Genomic DNA, 19976 nt, shown 5'->3' on the forward strand with positions numbered 1-19976 from the left:
TATTAATTATCAAATATTCATGTATCGAAATAATGATAATGATGACCTCCGTGTACTTAGAAATCGCTAAATCATTAAGTATTAATAAAATCACAAAGATTCAAAACAATACTGAATCGAAATAAACCACATAGTTTAGATTTATGTTTACATGCTATTTGTTATGACGATGTAAACCGATCATATTAATTATTAACATAATATTACACAATAATAATGCGTGAAAATGTAACACAATAATGTTCCTTATAAAAAGTTCTTACCAGCAGTTCTCACTTTTTATATATATATGTTTGTAATATAAATTTGGACAAAGTTACGTATTCTAACGATGTTAATTATTTGTTTTAATTTATTCAAAAAGATTATTTTGAGAACTTAAAAACTTAATGTAAATTATTATGAATTTTACTATACGCAATGACATTTTCAAAATATGTAAATTGACATTAAGATATTATCTATTTATTCAATGACCCTTAATCTATTTACACTAACACTGTTTTACAGATTTACATTAAGTTATCTATTATTATCAACTCAAAAGTTAATAAAAAATATGGCATAAATATACATAATTATAAAAATAATATATTAATAATATAATAAATGCAATATTGTTGGCAATAATTAATTCAAACTATCTGCTATTGTAATACTAATAGTAAAATATATTACTCTAATAGTTATTATAATAAAAGATATATTATAAAATATATTTAGGGATATATGCTGACAGACCGTCAAATTATATTACTGGTATCGACAACAATTAATATTTAAATAACTATCTGTTCGGAGTCTAATTCCAAGTTTCTGTCTATAGACAGTTTAACCAATATTATAAAAAAAAACTTACATAAATAAAATAAAGTATTGTTTTACATTTATTAGTACATAGTTTATAAGATTTATTTTTAAACGAAAACGACTCAATGGAACAAAATACTATCGATTTAAAACTAAATATTAATAATTCATGCATTCGGCCAAACCCTTGTCTCACACTGTTGCTTATAGCTATCTTTCATCTTTGATAGAAATGGCGTAAAGAATATAATTTATACTTAATAAGAATTAAATTATTTATATATTTATAATTCAAATAATTAAATTACCCATCCAGATTTTTTATTATATAGATACTTTGTTAATATCTTAAAGAAAAATCTTATCAAAACTGACATTTTTAAATTTTTTATATCATATAAATAAAATCTAACACTAATACTCATTTTGCTAAATTATTCTAAAAACGTTTAGTTAAAACAATTCATGCCTCTGAACTTGATATGAAATACATGTTTTTATAATATTATTCAGAATTGACAATTTTTTTTTATTTACTCAAATATCTAAAACAACACATACAGTATTGTACCTAGTACCTACTATTTTAGTATCTACTATATGGCTATACTCTATACATATATATTATTAGGTATAATAAATTTTAATTTATAAACTTCAATATATTTAAATTCAATTAAAGTTTTGTTTTTAGATATTGTAAATACGTTGTTATGTAAACAATTTAATAGATTCAAGACATGGTTGTTGTTTATTAATATAATAAACACTAAATAATAGGTAAATTAAAAAAATCATTGAGTATCAAAATATGGAAAAAGATTGTAGAAATACAGGTAAAATAAAAAGTAATTTACCACATTTTTTTGAAGCTTAATTATCATTTATGAACACACCACCAAATTAATTTATGGAACTAGATTGTTAAGCGGTGGTGTAATGTATTGCACCAGTTTATCGAATAACATAATTAAACTTTTACTTTAATTATACAATGTATTTTAAGACGCTGAAAAAGAAGTATGGAAATCAAAGTATTTGTTGATGCAACATGAATGGCGTTGCCAACAAAATACAATCGGTCGATTGGAAATTCAGACGATGAAACTCCAATCTCAGCTAAAACAACAATCTCAATTTTGTTCAAAGGCTGGGTGCATATTAGGTTATTGTTTATGGAAAGCAACTCAAATCCCAGACGTCATCAACATAATTCTTGTAAAAGTAAATAAACTTAATAAGAATAAAACTAAAATATACTCATCAAGCTGTAAACGAATAAGGAAAACTATCGTAAATAAATAGGTAATAATAGACAATAATAATGTTAGAACTATGGTCAATGGTCATGTTTAGGTTGTTAGATAAGATTCAAAAATCAACGAGAAAGTAAGAAAAATATGAGTATCTATATATTATAGATTATATTATTATTTGTATTTCGTGCCAGGTCTTATCGATTTTTTTTTAAAGTGTTGAACCACGATACATTTTTTACTTGTATAACTGGATTTATAAGTATCGCGACAATTATTGAAGTCGTTTAAATTATAAAATTTGATACTATAAGTTCATATTAGCCAGGCAGGGGTTTTGTTTTTATCAACGATTTGGTTTATGAGACATGTATTGTAGTCAATATTCATTGACGTCATTTATGGTGGGAGGGTGTCTGAGTACAGGAATTAGCATCTCTAGTTCGTCTTAACAATATTATTGGGAAAGGCATAATGCACAGATTAAAAATACGTTTCATCATTTACGAGTAATATTATCATTATTGATTATAGCTTATTGGCTTATTATAATTATTATGTGTATCCCATTGAAAATTAGATTAATAATAATGATAAAATGAACGACGTCACTAATCACAACTATTTATGACTAACTAGTTGATTATAACTATTCCCAGATGACCAATTATTACAGTGATGTTATGTTTGGAAGGAATAATATTTAACATATTATCATACGTATGTACTATTATGTAGTTAGCAGTATTTCTGTATTAAAATCAATGACTGGGTTGTTTGTAGTTTTTGCAATTCATTACGTTAATGTGTTTATATACAGGTATATATATATATATTTACATGCAGGTCATGTAATATTATTATCGTTACTGAAACATCTAAAATAATTTAAAAAATCTAAATATGCGGACCACAGACCACAGTTGTAAGGTCACGGACCATATTAAAAAATACGGGTTTTGAATATGCAAATGTATACTTTGCGTGGCTTTACTAGCTTAAATGACGGACGCCGCATTTATTATTAAGCAGAACGAGAAGTCGAAGAAGCTACCTATTTATTTTACATTTTTAATATTATAATGTTTCTTTAATTTCAAGACAATAATATTTATTCTTTAGAAGGTTAAATTACCTTTAAAGTTTATAGATTGTATTATTTCTGTAATATAGAGTTGAAATTAGACACAGTTACATACAATACATCAAATAGGGCATAGGCTATAATTTCATAAATTCTGCAGAATAGGTAGTTAAAATAAAAAAAAACAATTTTATAAAATAATGGTTTAAATTTTTTGTTGGAAACACATTTTTTAGAATTAAAAACTGCTTTATGCTAAAATATTTCTACTTGAATTAAAGTTTAATTTGCAATTTAGCTAAAGAAAAAAAAATAATAAAACAGTAAAATATAATTTAAGCTATAAAAGTATAAATTATTATTTATTTCGAAAAACGTTTAAAGATTATTTTTATACAATGGGACAATAATACAAAAAAGTTAATTTTGTAGTATTTAAAATGTTAAAAGTTAAGATACATAATAATATAATACATTCTGAAGTATTTTCAAAAATATTTGTGTTATGTTATGTTTATTTTTATTAAATCTGTTTTTGAAAACATTTATGTTTATAATCCTGTCAGTAATATAATAAGTATTAAGTACATTATACAACGATACTTCTGTATTACAATCACTCATTATAAAGAGACATAACTTTGAAACTGTGACCTTCGCTGTAAATCATGTGTAGATTTATCTATTTATCTTTGCACGATAAAAGCTGATAATATATTTACTAAACAAATTGTAAACCTATGTACTGTAATTCAAAATTTTACATTTTTTTTTTTTGTATTACTTCTACAGCAAAAAATATTAGAACTATCTGAAATTATGAGCGGTGTACTCACATCATTTAACGATACTTATCAAACAAAAATACCTATTACGGATACGGAAGAAACAAGATTTGTACTGAGTATCATCGGATTGGTAGCCAATTTGTCCACGGTGGACGCAGGTCGACGATTCTTTTCACAAACTAACAGTGGTAAAAATGTGATTCGACTTATAATTTGTATACTAATTCGTATTCCATCTCCGTCTGCAAACCAGTTGAAAAAGTAAACAGTTATTTAAATAAATATTAAAATATTAATAGTTTTAAGAATTACCAATAATAGTATTACGACATTGTGCAATTTTATTTTTATTCTATTATTATACATTTGTTTTTGGTTGAAAATTTTTATTTAAAATTAAACCAAATGTTATTTTTAATTGATTTATAAATTTATCAGCTGTTATGTATAGTAACTGTTATGAATAAATAAAAATGCAAAATTTATCCTTAATATAACTAGGTGGAGTAATTAATAATTAATATGTTTCTTCAAATATATTTATTTGTTCAATATTGTTTTTCTGAGGTCCACGATGTTTCTTTTTTTTTTTAATTTCAATATACAATATACTATGTAATAGTTTTTTTTACGACTTAATGTACATTTATTTTTTTATAATAAAAACTATAACTATTACATTTGCCACTGATCATAATATTACTCCTTGTTTATCGTTGTTACAGCCACCGAACGATGTAGTATTTTTTTTTATTTATTCTTAAACTTAAAATATGTTAAAGAAAGTGATCTGTTTCATATATATATAAGAAACAGGTCTCTCTAAAATGCGTGGCCTTACGGCAATTCTGTAAGTATATGGTCCGTAGTGTTAAGAAAGTCAAGAAATACTATATTAACTGTATTCTATACTGGCAGTAATAAATTCAACTTGATTTTATTTTGTCATAATATTATCGTAATATTCGTAATCAAATCATTATTGTGTACAACAGGTATCAGCTAAATCATTAATATTCATTATAATAGTCAACTTAATTGTAAAATTCATTTTTTAGAATATCGTATTCTGCATTATACAACGTAAGCAATTGTACAGTTAAAACATCATCACAGATCATAAATGCCGAATTAGTAACTATAATAAATAATGACATTAAAGATTCGGTTAATGCGAAAATTGAACCCGATCTAAGGTTTTTTGCTCTAAAATTACTTCAGTCACTAATTCGTAATGTTTGTAATAAAGCTGCATATGATATACTCTTCAATAACGTAAGTATTAAGATATTTTGATTGAATTCTTATAATATGTAACTAGGTTTTGAATATAATTTATATTTTATATTGTGTATGTCTATTATATCCACGTATTATACATTTTTATTACAGTTTACTGATAATTAATAGTTATTATACCTGCTTATGTTTTAAAATGTTGAAGGAATTTAATGAATAATCGTACAAATGTCTTATAATTATTGTATCACAGTAAAACTTTTTATGCGAAATCTTCATTTAGTATTTTTCAAAATAACTACCTATATTGGTCTCTGTATTTGAGTATTTACAGACTAACAGTTTTCTCTTAATGCCTAATATTGTATATTATATATTTATACCTACCTAAATATTCAAATATATTTGTACAGTAATAAAGTATAAAATCCAGTGCTCAATCGCTTTACAGATCGATCAGTCCCGATTAGTAAAATTGGCATCTGCAGTAGACGCCGAAACTGAAAACATATCAAGAAATATATTGGACTGCTTTCAGCAAAGCAAAAGAACAATTCGAAACCAAAATTCCCATGTGTTAACAAATGAACATGTCATTAGGTAGGTATATCATAACGAAATTGTTCGGTTAACACAATGTCAATATTCGCCGTAATATATAAAATTTTAAATTCACATAAAATTCCTATTTTATTATTTATTATACGTGTATAACAATCTGAAAGTTAAGTAATCATGATTCTTATAGCTGATTGTAAACTTTTCATATTTCGAAATACTTTTTGTCACAATACCTATATAACTATATAAAATGTAAAAAAGGTAAAGACATTTGTTTCACAAAAATAAATCGCGTCTACATGGACATTTAAAAATAAAGTTAAATCGAAAAGTTACATCTACTTAAAAATATGCAGCCGACTGCATTGCAAAAAGTCTGTTGTGGAGTGTGCGTTGGGGTGGAATATAATATTATGTTTGTTGCGGACACATCGGCGACTTTCTGACGACACTCATTGTAAATGATGACGATTTCCAGTCATTGAATCGAACATTGATTTTTTTCAAATTACCTAGTTTCATTGGAAAAATATGTCTGTAGACTTAAATTGAAAGAAGAAAAATTAAATATAAAAAAGACCCCCTCTTAAAAGTATAAATCGTATATCATCATTATCGCGCAATATACAATGATTTCGTGTACTGAAGTACAGCAGTTGACGAACCGACGACGTACGTGAAATTGCAGTTCTCAGTTGAAGCCGTCGGATAGGACGACAGTGAGTAGTAGGTACCCCCGATAAAGAGCAGGCGCGGAATCCGACGATGAGTCACCAACGCGCGTTTTCCGGCGTCCCGCGGTGTGACGAGTTCACGGGTGTCGCATGCTCGGTTACGGACGCGTTAGACCAGGGGTCGGCAACCCGCGGCCCATGGGCCGCATGCGGCCCGCGTAGCAATTTTATGCGGCCCGCGATAATAATTTATAGTTAGTTTAAAAATATTATACAACACGTTATCTTTGCTGATAAAAATTGGGATTTCTCACGAGAAGTTAGTTATACAATTATTGAACAAAAATAGATATTATGTATAGAAACATTGTACACGTTATCTAGTATTTTTGAATTGAAATTCATACAATTTATGAGTATGCAAAAATTACAAAATGAATTTTCAACCAGATTTTCTGATTTTTATTCAATTGACTTCAAAATTAAATTATTTCAGAACCCGTTTGTAGTTGATATTGATGACGTTGAAAGCTGTTTACAAATGGAAATTATTGAGTTGCAAAGTGACGAATGTCTTAAAACCGCTTTTCGTGATTGTAATAATTTAATTCAGTTTTATTCGAGTCTCTGTGAAACAAAATTTAGCAAAATAAAATATTTTGCTAAAAAAATGATGACCATATTTGGAAGCACTTATATTTGTGAACAAACTTTTTCCCTAATGAAATATCGGAAAAGCAAATATGCTTCGCGATTAACCGATGTCACTTAAACGCTGTATTGAGAATTTCTACATCGAAAATAAAACCTGCTATCAATATACTGGTTGATGCTATTCAAACTCAAAAATCACATTAATTTTTATTTATTTATTTTTTCCAATATTATACTATATTTTACTATATATTTTTTTATTATTATTATTACGTGTAATTATTATTATAACTTTGTTTGTAGATACCTCGATAATTAATGTATCAGTGATGTACTTAAATAAATTAAATTTTAAATTACTACAATATTTCGTTTAAATAAAATAAGGTGTATTCAAATTATGGCCCGTGAAAAAATTTATTTTTATTTTTGGCCCTTGACACCACAAAGGTTGCCGACCCCTGCGTTAGACCCCCCCGTGCACAGGGCGGCCAGCCGAACGGCACCCTCCTTTTACAATCGCGCGGCCCGACGGCGACACGGTGGCTGTATTATAAGCGGTACCGGAGTGGACAACGGTGCAACCTTATTGACGGCACCAATAGCAGTTATGGCAATCGTTACTAGTTTACGAGAGATCGACAATTAATCGTTACGTAACAATGCGACCGACTGCTTGATGGACACGAAACGTCGCGGATAACGGTGCATAGTTAGAGCGAGAATGTACTGCATCGCGCGTACAAAGGTATAACGACAGACGGTATAAAAGTTGGCGGGCGGCGACGGAACAGCCGGACAACAACGATAAAAACATTAAAGACGTACTAAAGCGTTTAACGCCGAGTAATTTGCCACGAAGCGGTGGCACACTAGGACGCATGTCAAAATGAAAACGTCTCGGTGTACGACGTGTCGCGACACGGCCGGCGGAGGCTGACGAACCGCCGAACGCAATCGAAGACGCATAAAAATAATACGGTGACCGATAACAGCAGCCGATCAAAATCGCTACGGAAATACGATTTCGGTGTCGGAGGCGTCTCAACAACATGTTGTAAAAGTAAAAATAAATAAATAAATCTCATAATATGACATGGATTGCGAGGACATACAACCAATGGTCAACGTGTCTTTGAATGCAGTGACACGGCGGCACTGAACGGTGTGAACTGACGTCGGGTCACGGACTGTATGTGATATTAACGTCAATACGTCATTGGTAACAATGATAATAAGCACGACGGAAAAATTACAAGGTGACCGGACGGCGTTTGCACCACCGGCGAAGACGCGCGATTACGATGTGATGCGTCGTCCGGTAATAGTGAATTTGACGGGCCACATACCAAGACGTTAGACGAATGGTGAATGGTCGGGCGGCCGTACATTTTACGCGCCGAAACGATTTATGGTTTTGACTGTATTTTTTCAATATATATATATATATATAATAAAACTTTTAAACGATTATAATCTTCAAAAGACTTAACATTCTTAGTGAAGATATTCTTAACATAATGGCTAAGACTTCGCGAAAATTAGATTTAGTATTGTAATTTTTTCTTTACATAAATGTTTATACTTAAAAAAAGTAGATATAGTACTTAAATAGGTATAGCTAATTATCATAAAAAAAATGTCGTATGTTTATTAAAAAAAGTTCTACTTTTCTATCACTGATTTTCAAAAACAACCCTCAAGACTTTTTTCTGCGTACGTCCCTGGACGACATTGTCCGTTTCGACGTTATCTAATGCAGTGCATCGCAACGACGGCGTAATGTAGTTGCAGAGTGAGAGTATTAGGTTGTACAAAGTGTATAGGTAATATTATACTAACAACTTACAAGTTCATCAAGGTACCCGTCATCGTTCGGATGATGTTGCATCAATAATCTAATCAACAAAAGCGGTAGGCAGAGCGGATAAGGTTAAACTATTTTTTTAAATTATTTATTTACATCTTCATAAACTGTCTAAATTGTTTGTGATTACAGAATGTCCGATTATGGTATAATACAGTCTAGTTAAAACGATGCAGATCAACAATAGGTCTGTCGTATGTAAACCTTTCGTCGTTATTAAACGGTAGTCGTTTATGCGGTTTTAATTGCAACATTAAACGGTTATAAAATATGACATTACATACCACGACAAAATATCATAATTAAGACGTTATTAGACAGGTACTGTGAAATTACACTTTAGCGGTCCAATAAAGGCTCGCACTACGCGGTATAGATGACACACGGTTACTGTAGTTTGATACGTATACGATATAAATATCATAATATAATACTCGTGTGTTTAATTTAACGATTGTATAATAACTATTTTGCAAATCAATAATTATCGGTCGATGTGAAGTGGTGTGGAAAACATAATAATTAAGCCTCGTATTCTATGAATAACAAAATGAAAAAGGTTTCTTCCCGCCGGCAAATAAGACACGTATTGCAAGTAGTAAGTAAAGTACCTAACTATTTCAATGACGTAACTATTCCGTGGCCTAATGCATCAGCTAATCATTCGGTTTCGATTAAAAACATTGGAAAACATTTGCGAGTACAGAGATATTATGCTGTTGTCTTCAAATTTGATAACATTACGGTGTACGGACTAACAAAATAAAATGTAATTATTGAATGTAAACCCTCATTGTCATACGCATTTAACCTAAACAACGGAGATAAGTGCCATAAGTGTCCTCGATAAACAAAAACAAAAATAAAATGAGGATGAATTTTAAATTATAAATATATTTTGGTTAATTATGGTCGAAAAAATCGTACGATTTTTCAAGAAATCAAAAATGTAGTTTCCAAACATTTATGAGGTATTGACGTATATAAGTGTATATGACGTATGAGGTATTTAATGTCCTACGATCACACTATAATGGCCGTACTATAATAATTTATAACGTCGAAAATGTTTATTTTAAATGTTTAAACATGATAATATAGTCACTACAAATAGCACCGGCGCGGTTTTCACCAATAAAATATATATTACTATACGACTCGTGTTCTGTAACATATCATAATATAGTCGCCTCCGTTAAACGGCGTGTCGCCGCAGTCGAAAATAAAACAAACAATCAGCAACGTTCGAACGTGATACTATTTGAAATCACGCGAGTCAGCGACGAACGGGACAGGTGTTGTGTAGCCGCTGATCAAACAGATCGCAACGTTATTGCATACGTATATGGGACACCGCGTGGTCTGTTCGGCAGGTGTGTTCCCGGTCACCGCATGGCCACTGCGCGATATTCGAAGTGACGCTGCCGTCGTCGCCCGCCGGCTTCGGAACCCGTTCTTCCTGTCCACCGCGATCAGCAGTTGCGGAACACCCGCGTGCGCCGTCGTCGTCGGGATCGTGCAAATCGTCGGCTCGCACTGCCGACCGGCGACGCGCCACACGATGACAACTGGAAGATCCGATGACGTTTGTATGGCTCGCCGACATTGTAAATTACAATATTATTGTTACATTATTTCGCGAGTATATTTCTTCTGCCTTTTTTGATTTCATACTTTGCCCCAGTTTGGCGCGTTATCTCGTCGAAACGCCGAGTGCAGTTGTTCGAGTTAATATATTATAGAAATCGTGTCGATGGTTGTCCTCCGCCAATGACATCGCGTGTTGACAACTCGAAACTCGAAAGTGCGTAAGAGGTCGAAAAATGTACAAAACAGTGTACCGCGTCGAAGTCTTGTAGGTAGGTACATAATTATTATGTTAATAAATCACACAAAACATTATTATCGTTTTATTTTATTATTGGTTATGTCTTATGTAGGTCGGAGATTTAGTGTTTTTTGTAATGAGTATAATCGTATAAATTAATAACATGTATTTCCCACGTTTATATGCAACAGTTGAAGCGCGTTAACTCAATGCGCATTGAGTTAGTCCGAAAGTTGGGCATTAATGCGAATTATTATTTTAACAGGAATTTTAAAATGTCAAATTATAAAATAACATAATTATTTTGGTTGTGGATCCAAAGTATTAAAGCATGGACTAAAAAAACATTCGCATTAAACTTTTAATTTTATTCAACGTCTAATTTTGATATTTTAGGTGCATTATAAACCCACTCCCTAATACGCTTTGAGTTAATGGCATTTAATGCGCATTAACTGTTGCATATAAACGAGGTAATAATCAAAACAGAGTTAATTTTGCCATCTTAATTATTATAGAGTATTGGTTATTTAGACTTTGGAATATTAATGTGAATTTGATGAGACTTTGTATGTTAAAATCAATATTATTAAGTCGAATTTCGTCATATTATGGGGTCTATAAATTTTCTTTTGTACAATCAACTATTTATATTGTTTTAATTTAGACGTCTATAGTGCGATACAGACATCGTTTCATCGTTTGTAAATATCTTTGTTATTAATATTATTATAAAACTTTAGCACACTTAAAATTACATGCACGAATACGATTTAATAATGACAAATAAGAGGAAAGTGGGTGTCTTCTAAGAGTATTAAACTAGTATATTACTAACTATTTTACTATTATAACAAATTTGTCGCGACAATCCCTCTAGATATTACATTAAAAATATATGCACATTGATACTTACTACATGGATGATAATACATGACAAATCTATGAACTATGTTACTTTAATTTGAAATTTAGTCAATACGCAATACGTTAACACAGCGTTTTTCAAACTTTTATTATACACGGCACACCGTACACTTCAAAAAATTTTCACGGCACACTGACCTTTTTTTTTAGATGAACAAAATCGTTTTGAATTAATTATAATTATATATACATTTAATAAGAAATATGTGATTGATGGACTAACAAATATTTTTAATTCTTGGACGAATAGTTGACATATATCCGCATTTTCTTTTATCACAATTCAATGCAATCGGTAATCTATGGAAAAACCGCGGCACACTTAGTGGATACTCGCGGCACCCGGTTTGAAAACCACTGCGTTAACATGTCATCAAACAATTTATTCTTCAGCGTTTCTGTTGTCAAAAATATGCCAAACCATTTTTGTGCACGCGATGCTGTATTATATTTCGTAACACGTTATTAAGTTAATCATATTATTATATTCAAAACAATTATATTTTAGTGTTCTAATTGTGGCATTAGATTAGACAAACAAAAAAAAATCCAAATTTGTAATATGTGACATCTCTTTGTATAGTCTGCACAACTTACACATATGCATACAAAGTAGTATCTTCGCATCGTTTGACGTTACGGAGTGAATTATTGTTGTATTTTATTTTTCCAAATCATGCGTCTTTAGACCTATGTTTATGTGCTACGTGATCTACTCGAATAGTATAAGCCATAGGGTGATTCTGATTCTTGTTTAAAACAGGGTTGCCTTCTTTTGAGTATCATGCCTTTTGTACCGACAAACTTCGAACGAGACACTTCTTTCCGTTTTTATATAATATAATCCCGTTATTTCCATATAATATGTAAGTAAAAGAATAAAGCTTCACAAACTTCTAATATTATTTATTGAATAATCGAATGATTAAACTAAAAGTAATTGTTTGTTACGAATCACCTGTCCCTAAAAACTTGTCAGCGATAAGCACGAGACATCTCGTATAATATTTGTACTGTACACAATGTAACTTTGAACCCGCACGACCGTAACGCTTTTAAATAACACGATAATATGTAGCTTGTGCTCATCTAACAAGCAAATATTATCAAACAAATATTTTTAAAAATATAAAAACTGTTATACAGTTTTTAGAGATCTTTTTTAAAATTACACCAGAATTGATCGTTGAATGTTTTTATTTATATATACCATCCCGGAGTCACCCTACACATTAGAGAAGTGTACAATTTTGTATTTATATATTCAAGCGAACAAATAGTTGACGAACAATTCATATTGAAACATTTCCGAGTTAGTATCTGAGATTAGACCGGAATACCGAATCCAAATAGTATAAAAAAAACTCAAGTAAATCTCTTTATGACTTTCTGAACTCAGGAAACGTTAAAAACGGAAACGTATTTCTGCGTCTGTAGTTTTCCTATACTTACCATATTGTCTTATGTTATTGATCGAGTCATACTGTTTGGATTAATCTACTGTTATATCGTCATTATTCATGCCATGGTTCAGAGTAAATGGTTTGATATTTTTTTTAAACCGACATGTACGCTGTCTGTGCTGCCTCCCATCTATTACAATTTAAAGTAGTTTAAAAATGTTAGGTAGTTTTGATTTTATTTCGTATTTATTTTTCTGTTATCGTCGAGTTTCGGGTATCATACTAGGTGTCCTGGCTGTTTTAATAATATCATTGTGATTGGTCCAACATTAGGTTACTTTAGCTACTTACCTCTGTGTGTTATTGTATTGAAATATATTAAAACCACTATAGCGTTCCAAAAGGTGCAGATTTATGTTGAATCACAGCCGGCAACGTCGCGCATAATCGTTCGGTGTGGAATTATGAGTTATATCAATACCAAAGTATTATTACCTGTACACCTGTTTTAATTTTAAAATGTAATTTTTCCGTTGATTTACACTTAAATATTCGATTCTGAATATGTATTCACAGCGTTTGTACAGTGTTTATCAGTGTTTTTTTTTTATTATTATTACACATTCGCTTGATTAAATCACGTCCTTGAGACGATATCGATAAAAATAATGTAAGTATTATCAAATTATGTAGGTACTACAAAATGTTTTAACATTATATGTGTCTGTATTCTATAATTTATATTTACCTACTTACGCTACTAAGCTAGAACTATCTATAGCTAAATATGCTAAAACATTCTGTAGTTTTACACAGTTCATGGAACTTTACTATTATTTAAATTCTTAAAGTGTCAAGTTTTATTTTTCATTCATTAATTTTATGCACAATACATTTACCGTATTATACCTATTAAACATATTATTTATGTTTATATCAGACCAATAACAACATATGATTGATATACAACTATACAATAAGGTACCTATAAATCAACTTATAAATAATAGAAGTTTACATTTTAAATAAACACGTGATACTTTTTTGAGATTAGATAGATAAATAACATATGCTGAAGCGTGAAGAGCTTTGACTATCGATATTACATAATGACCTCACTTTGTGTACTGTACTACTGTTGCTAGTTGAGACTAGTATACAAAAGCCAATAACCGCCTGAGCTTAGCTAGCTTACTCAAAATTTCGTATTTTAATAATGAAATTACTTTAATCTTAAACAGTGTAGTAAGATACTTACTGTAGCGTTTAATATGTGGGTAAAAAAAATAAAAAATCGACTGATTATAGTATGAATAAAAATGTTCATGATATTATAAATCACATTTTAGAAATAATAATATATGTTTCTTTTGGCCAAGTTCTTAGATTTACCAATGCAAACCATTTAATAGGTAATAACAGATAATACTGATAGATACCCATATTTTAGTTAACGCTTTCATTAGGTTACCTATATTCCTTATCGGAGTGAACGATTATCATTTATCAGTAAATAACCTTTGATAGACATCCATATCGTAGACGAAACTGGAAACACTTAATAAAATGTATATTATTATTCCGAATACGCTATTATATTGAGAAATTGTATAAAGTTTGAACATCATTATTATTATTGTTGTCCTAGTGTGATTATTGAATAGCTTACACACAAAGTGGTTTATAATTTTTTTAATATTCGTTTTATAGAGAATATAATATTTTAAATAAGTAAAAAATTATGGGTCTGGAAAATCAAGTGGCTTTGGTGACTGGCGCAACATCAGAAATTGGGTACGCTTACGTAAAGTGTTTACTTCAGAACAAAGTTAAGGTAGGGAAACAAAAATTGACGAATTACATTTATCTATCTCGCTCAGTTTTTCATGTTAAATTATAAAAATAACAACATATTATAATGAATTCAGGTATTACTCTGTGATGTTAATGTCAGCGAATGTCAAATTATTTCACGTAAGTTCCTAAAAGAGTTTCAAAATATCAATATATTCTCGACAAAATGTGATGTTACTAATGAAGAGGAATTTGAAAGTGAGAATAATAAATACTTTTTAATTATGTTTTCTTGTAACTTAGAGTTATTTGTGTAATTTAATATATTTTACGTAAAAAGGATTTTTAAATTAATTATATTGTTTATGTTATACTATTATTTTAAATATTTTGAGAATAATCGAATAATATTTATTTTTATCTAAAACCAACGACTTATATTGAATAATATTTTATAGATGCTTTTAAAACATGTATCAAGCATTTTGGTCGATTGGACATTGTTATTAATAATGCTGGCGTTTTTCGACAATTCAATTGAACAACGATGGTCTACTACAGTCAATATTAATTACGTGAGTTCAAGTGGTAATTTAACGGGTTTGATTGTGTACATTAGTATATATATATTATATTATTTTTTATATATTATGTTGGCTGTGTTTACGGCACCGCTACACATACTTATGTAATTTGACGAGTTCGTGGAGCGTAAATATTTATTGTGATAACTTATATTGATGTTACTGTTGCAAAAGGAAATTGTTTGATTTTCCCCGAATATTTATCAGCTATATTACAACGCGGCACGCATAGAATGAGTACTATAAACCATAACATACACACCTGTGTGTGGGTACGATTGATAAACATTATATTTAATCTTGAGAGTTTTTAACTATATTGCACTAAGAAGTAACAATATTTTAAGGCTTAAAACACGGTTGGTGATTATCCACAATATTTTGTTTTCTTAGGGAGGAGTCGTCAGAGGTACATTACTAGCGATCAAGTACATGGGAATTCCCAACGGAGGTAGTGGTGGAACAGTAATACAGACGTCTTCCTTGATGGTTTTCAGTGACAGTTATCACTGTAGTCCTATGTACTTATCTACGAAAAAATATATGATGGAATTTACGAAAAGTTTTGGAGTACGTGTATTTGCATTTTAGATTAATATTAGTAATCACTATTTAGTATACATTACGATACGTATCTTATAATATAATTAGTGATTTTATTTCTATGTTCAAATTTTGAAGAAAAAACATCATTTCAGTCTTCATGGTGTAAGAATTATTACATTGTGCCCGGAATTTATTGCTACTAATTGTGCAAGACTGGTCTGTAAAAATGAAACGATGCCCAAAAATGGAGAATGTGCCGAGGAGCTTGAAGATTCAAAAAGTAATCAACAGAATATGAAAACACAAAAGTAAGCAATACTTTTATTATATTTCATTATGTGTGCACTTAAGTATTTACCTATATTGTTTTTAAAATCTTTGTACGCAACCAAGAATTGTTTTCAAATATTTTGACAAATAATAACCTTTCAAAAGTTTTTAAAGGAAACAACCGTGTCAGTGTGTTACAATTTGTTTACATCATATATATAATATATAATACTATATATGTAGGCTAAATCGTAAATCTATAGGGTTATACAAACACCATGTTTATAAATAATGTGCCAATTTTTTTTTATTATCACAGAATTGAATGCCTAGTCCTCAGGGAGCAGCAATTAGAGTTGCTCTTGTATAATAATAAATGTTTATAGAGCATCGTTCTTGGAGAGGGGTATTGGGTGTGCGAACTACAAACGAATTAGATGGGTACCTACAATACGGCCATTTGACATTTTTATACTTCACAGTTTACGAGTACACTAGTTATGTTACAGTACCTATTTTTGTTTGTCAATTTTCTTATTACTCACATTTTAGTTAAGCGCACAAACACGTGAGGACTTCACATTTTTATTTAAACAAATATATAGTCAATGATCATACATATGTTTTAGATTCTGGGCGAAGCAAAAAATTTATTGACTTAAAAATGTGTTGTTTTTTTTTGTTTGTCAATACTTTTTTGAACAGTAAAAATAGTTTAATCTTTAATATTGATAAATTTAGTGATAGGAGAGTGAATTTAGTTAGTATTGCAGAGGGTTAAACTTAAAAAATATCCAGTACCTACTTTTCTTAATAAGTAATTAATCTGAAACCATAAAATCTAAAAAAGGTATGAAAACAATAATTGTTTGAGACATTTTAAACTGAAATTTCTTTATTTTACGATATTAACAAAACAATGTTATTAAATTTTGTATTATGTAAATTGATATAGGGAATATGGTATAAATGTATATTATTATAATAATTAAATACTAGTGATATAATAAGTGCAATATTTTCGAATAAAATTATATCAATCTACTAAAATACTAAAAGTAAAATAAATTACTTTTATAACTATGTAAAAAAAAAAAAAACATATCACTTGGTGATATAGGCTGATAGACCGTTTTCGCTCAGAACCGTTTTTCGTATACAATGATATATCTTTTTATTTTTTTTAAATTTAAATCATTGAGTTCAAATTTATCACACCTATAATAGTGATCCACTCGTTACCTAAAGTGGCTAAAGTACAGCAAAGCGGTATCTACTTGCCTACCTTTTTAATGCTGTGAGATTTAAAAATAAACAATATTTATCTACACATAGTTATTTACGTGTGTTTAAAGTTAGAATGAAGACAAAATGTATTATAATCTTTAAATGTTCAAATTATTTTGTTGTTAAAAAAACATACCTATAAGGTTTTAATATGTATTATGTACAATGTTTTATATCAGTTTTGTTTAAAATAATTATTACTAAACAAAGATGAGTGTAATTCAATTAATTTAATAATTTCGTTTTTTTTTTTTTTTATTGTTGATAAAAATATTTAAGTTGTATTATAAGCATTATAACAATTATACTAAGTACATACTTTATTATAATTGTTAAAAACGATTGAATCTCGTCGTCTTAGGTAACCAATAAGTCCAAATTTTAAATTATTGTCACAACCATTGAAAAAATTTCGGAGCTAAGTATTATTTCTTTTACCGGATTAAAAAAAAAAACATTTCACATCGTATTTTAATTTTTTTAAACAATGTAAATACTGTCACAATTATACACTTTAATACTTTATTGTTAAATATTACACATCACGAATATCATACAATAGGAAGCTCTGTTGAAGTATAGTGCTAATTTTAATATCAGTCAAAAGGTTTGCACCACGCATATCGTAATATTATTATACCTATACTGTTTATATTAATACGTATCTAGGTACAATTTTTATAACATAAACGATTTTTTTCGCTATTGTCATATATATAATGCCATCTGGTGGTTAATAATAATAGTGTTGAAAAAGATACGATTATCGTTTTGATATAAGTTTAACGTGTGGTCTGCGTGTTACTCTATAGTATAGAGTCTATACGAACGCCAGCCACAGCATGTTCATATTGATCGTTTCGTACCTCGTATGTTTGTTTCATAAGATTAACATGGATACATATAGTCAAATATAACAATTGGATGATAAAAAAAAATCTGTTAAATAGTTGTTCCTCATCAATTCTCGTTTATTGCCATTAAAAATGTAAGACTTAAAATTATGTTGTTTTATCAAAATTTGTATAAAAAATAATCTTAGTAGGTACCAAAATTCAAATGGTTCAAGTCCTTAAATGACTATCGAAGATTGATGAAAATTAAACCATTGAAACAAACAAGATGTCATATCAAGTATGACCATTTATAACTATATAAGTATTTTAACTACCTACAAAGTATCTAAAAGTAATAAAGTACCTGTCTAACAATATATCTTTATCATTAGGTGCTTATGCGTTACATCATACTCTACAATATACACATTATATTAAATTATGATATAATTATTTATCTGTTGTTGGTACACCACTATAACGGATAAAACAAAAATCCCTAACTATACGATCAGTGTATATGATATTTACTATTATTAATATATTGTACATAGCAATTGCTTAAGTATAAAAAAGTTTAAAATAATAATATTTGTTTTTTTTTGAACTTATCCACTAGGTCAGATAACATCGGGAATGCTTTGATTACAATTTTGGAACACGGGAAAACTGGAGAGACTTGGATTGTCGAAAATAACAAACCACCACGACTAATTGAATATTAAGTGTGATTGTATTTATTGTCTCGATAAAAAAAAAAAACCATTATTGTAAGTCTTTTAATTTAAGTCGGTACTTCTTATTTTTATTTTATTATTGAGGTAAAAGGAATTCAAATTAAAACTGCAGTGTAAAATGTAAAATGTAAATTACAATTGTATATTTGTTTCATATATTTTATAATCTCCTAGTAAACGAAATAAGTATAACAATAAAAAATTTGTTTAATTTTTTATATTGGACATCTGAAGACCTTGTAATCCGAACGATATTGAGCTTAGAGAGGTTTGTCGATTAATTATATGAGTTTGATGTAATTTTGAAGAAATATGCTGTTCAAAGTTTATATTTTATCTAGAACAACTCCAAGCTATTTTATGTTCGTTAACCAAGAGATTATATATTATTATTATCACCGTTAAATTGTAATATTAGAGGAGTTTTAGGTCCTTAAGTACGATTGTGTTAACTGATAGCAATATTGCAGTGCTTTCGAGAAGAATAATAACAGTAAATCAGTGGAATAATATAGTTCTTCATTAATTCAAGAGAATTTAATGTCGTAAAGACGCTCGTCGTCGCGTTTGCCGTCTGGGCATATGGAAATTATTTTTTATTACTTATATGTCTGGTAACTTTTATAGTTCTATCAACAAAGTCAAGTTTTTCTCAGCCATATTCGATATGTTACAGGAAACTGCTGACGGATCTAATGGGTTCGGTGATATTTCAATCGATTCGATAATATTATATTATTGATCAGCATCTGTTGCAGAAGCTATAGATACATCAATTAAATGCCAAGTTATGAGGACGTCCTACCCGTATTCATTGTTTTCGTCTTTCAA

General features: G+C 29.3%; 2 pseudogenes; both read left to right on the forward strand.

Annotated features, from left to right (window-relative positions):
- Window positions 1-1621: 1621 nt before the first annotated feature.
- LOC113551112 lies at window positions 1622-5758 on the forward strand (annotated as a pseudogene).
- An 8143-nt stretch (window positions 5759-13901) lies between these two features.
- LOC113553181 lies at window positions 13902-19239 on the forward strand (annotated as a pseudogene).
- The last annotated feature ends 737 nt before the right edge of the window (window positions 19240-19976 follow it).

Source organism: Rhopalosiphum maidis, chromosome 2 (assembly GCF_003676215.2).
Source record: "Rhopalosiphum maidis isolate BTI-1 chromosome 2, ASM367621v3, whole genome shotgun sequence".
Classification (NCBI taxonomy): domain Eukaryota; kingdom Metazoa; phylum Arthropoda; class Insecta; order Hemiptera; family Aphididae; genus Rhopalosiphum; species Rhopalosiphum maidis.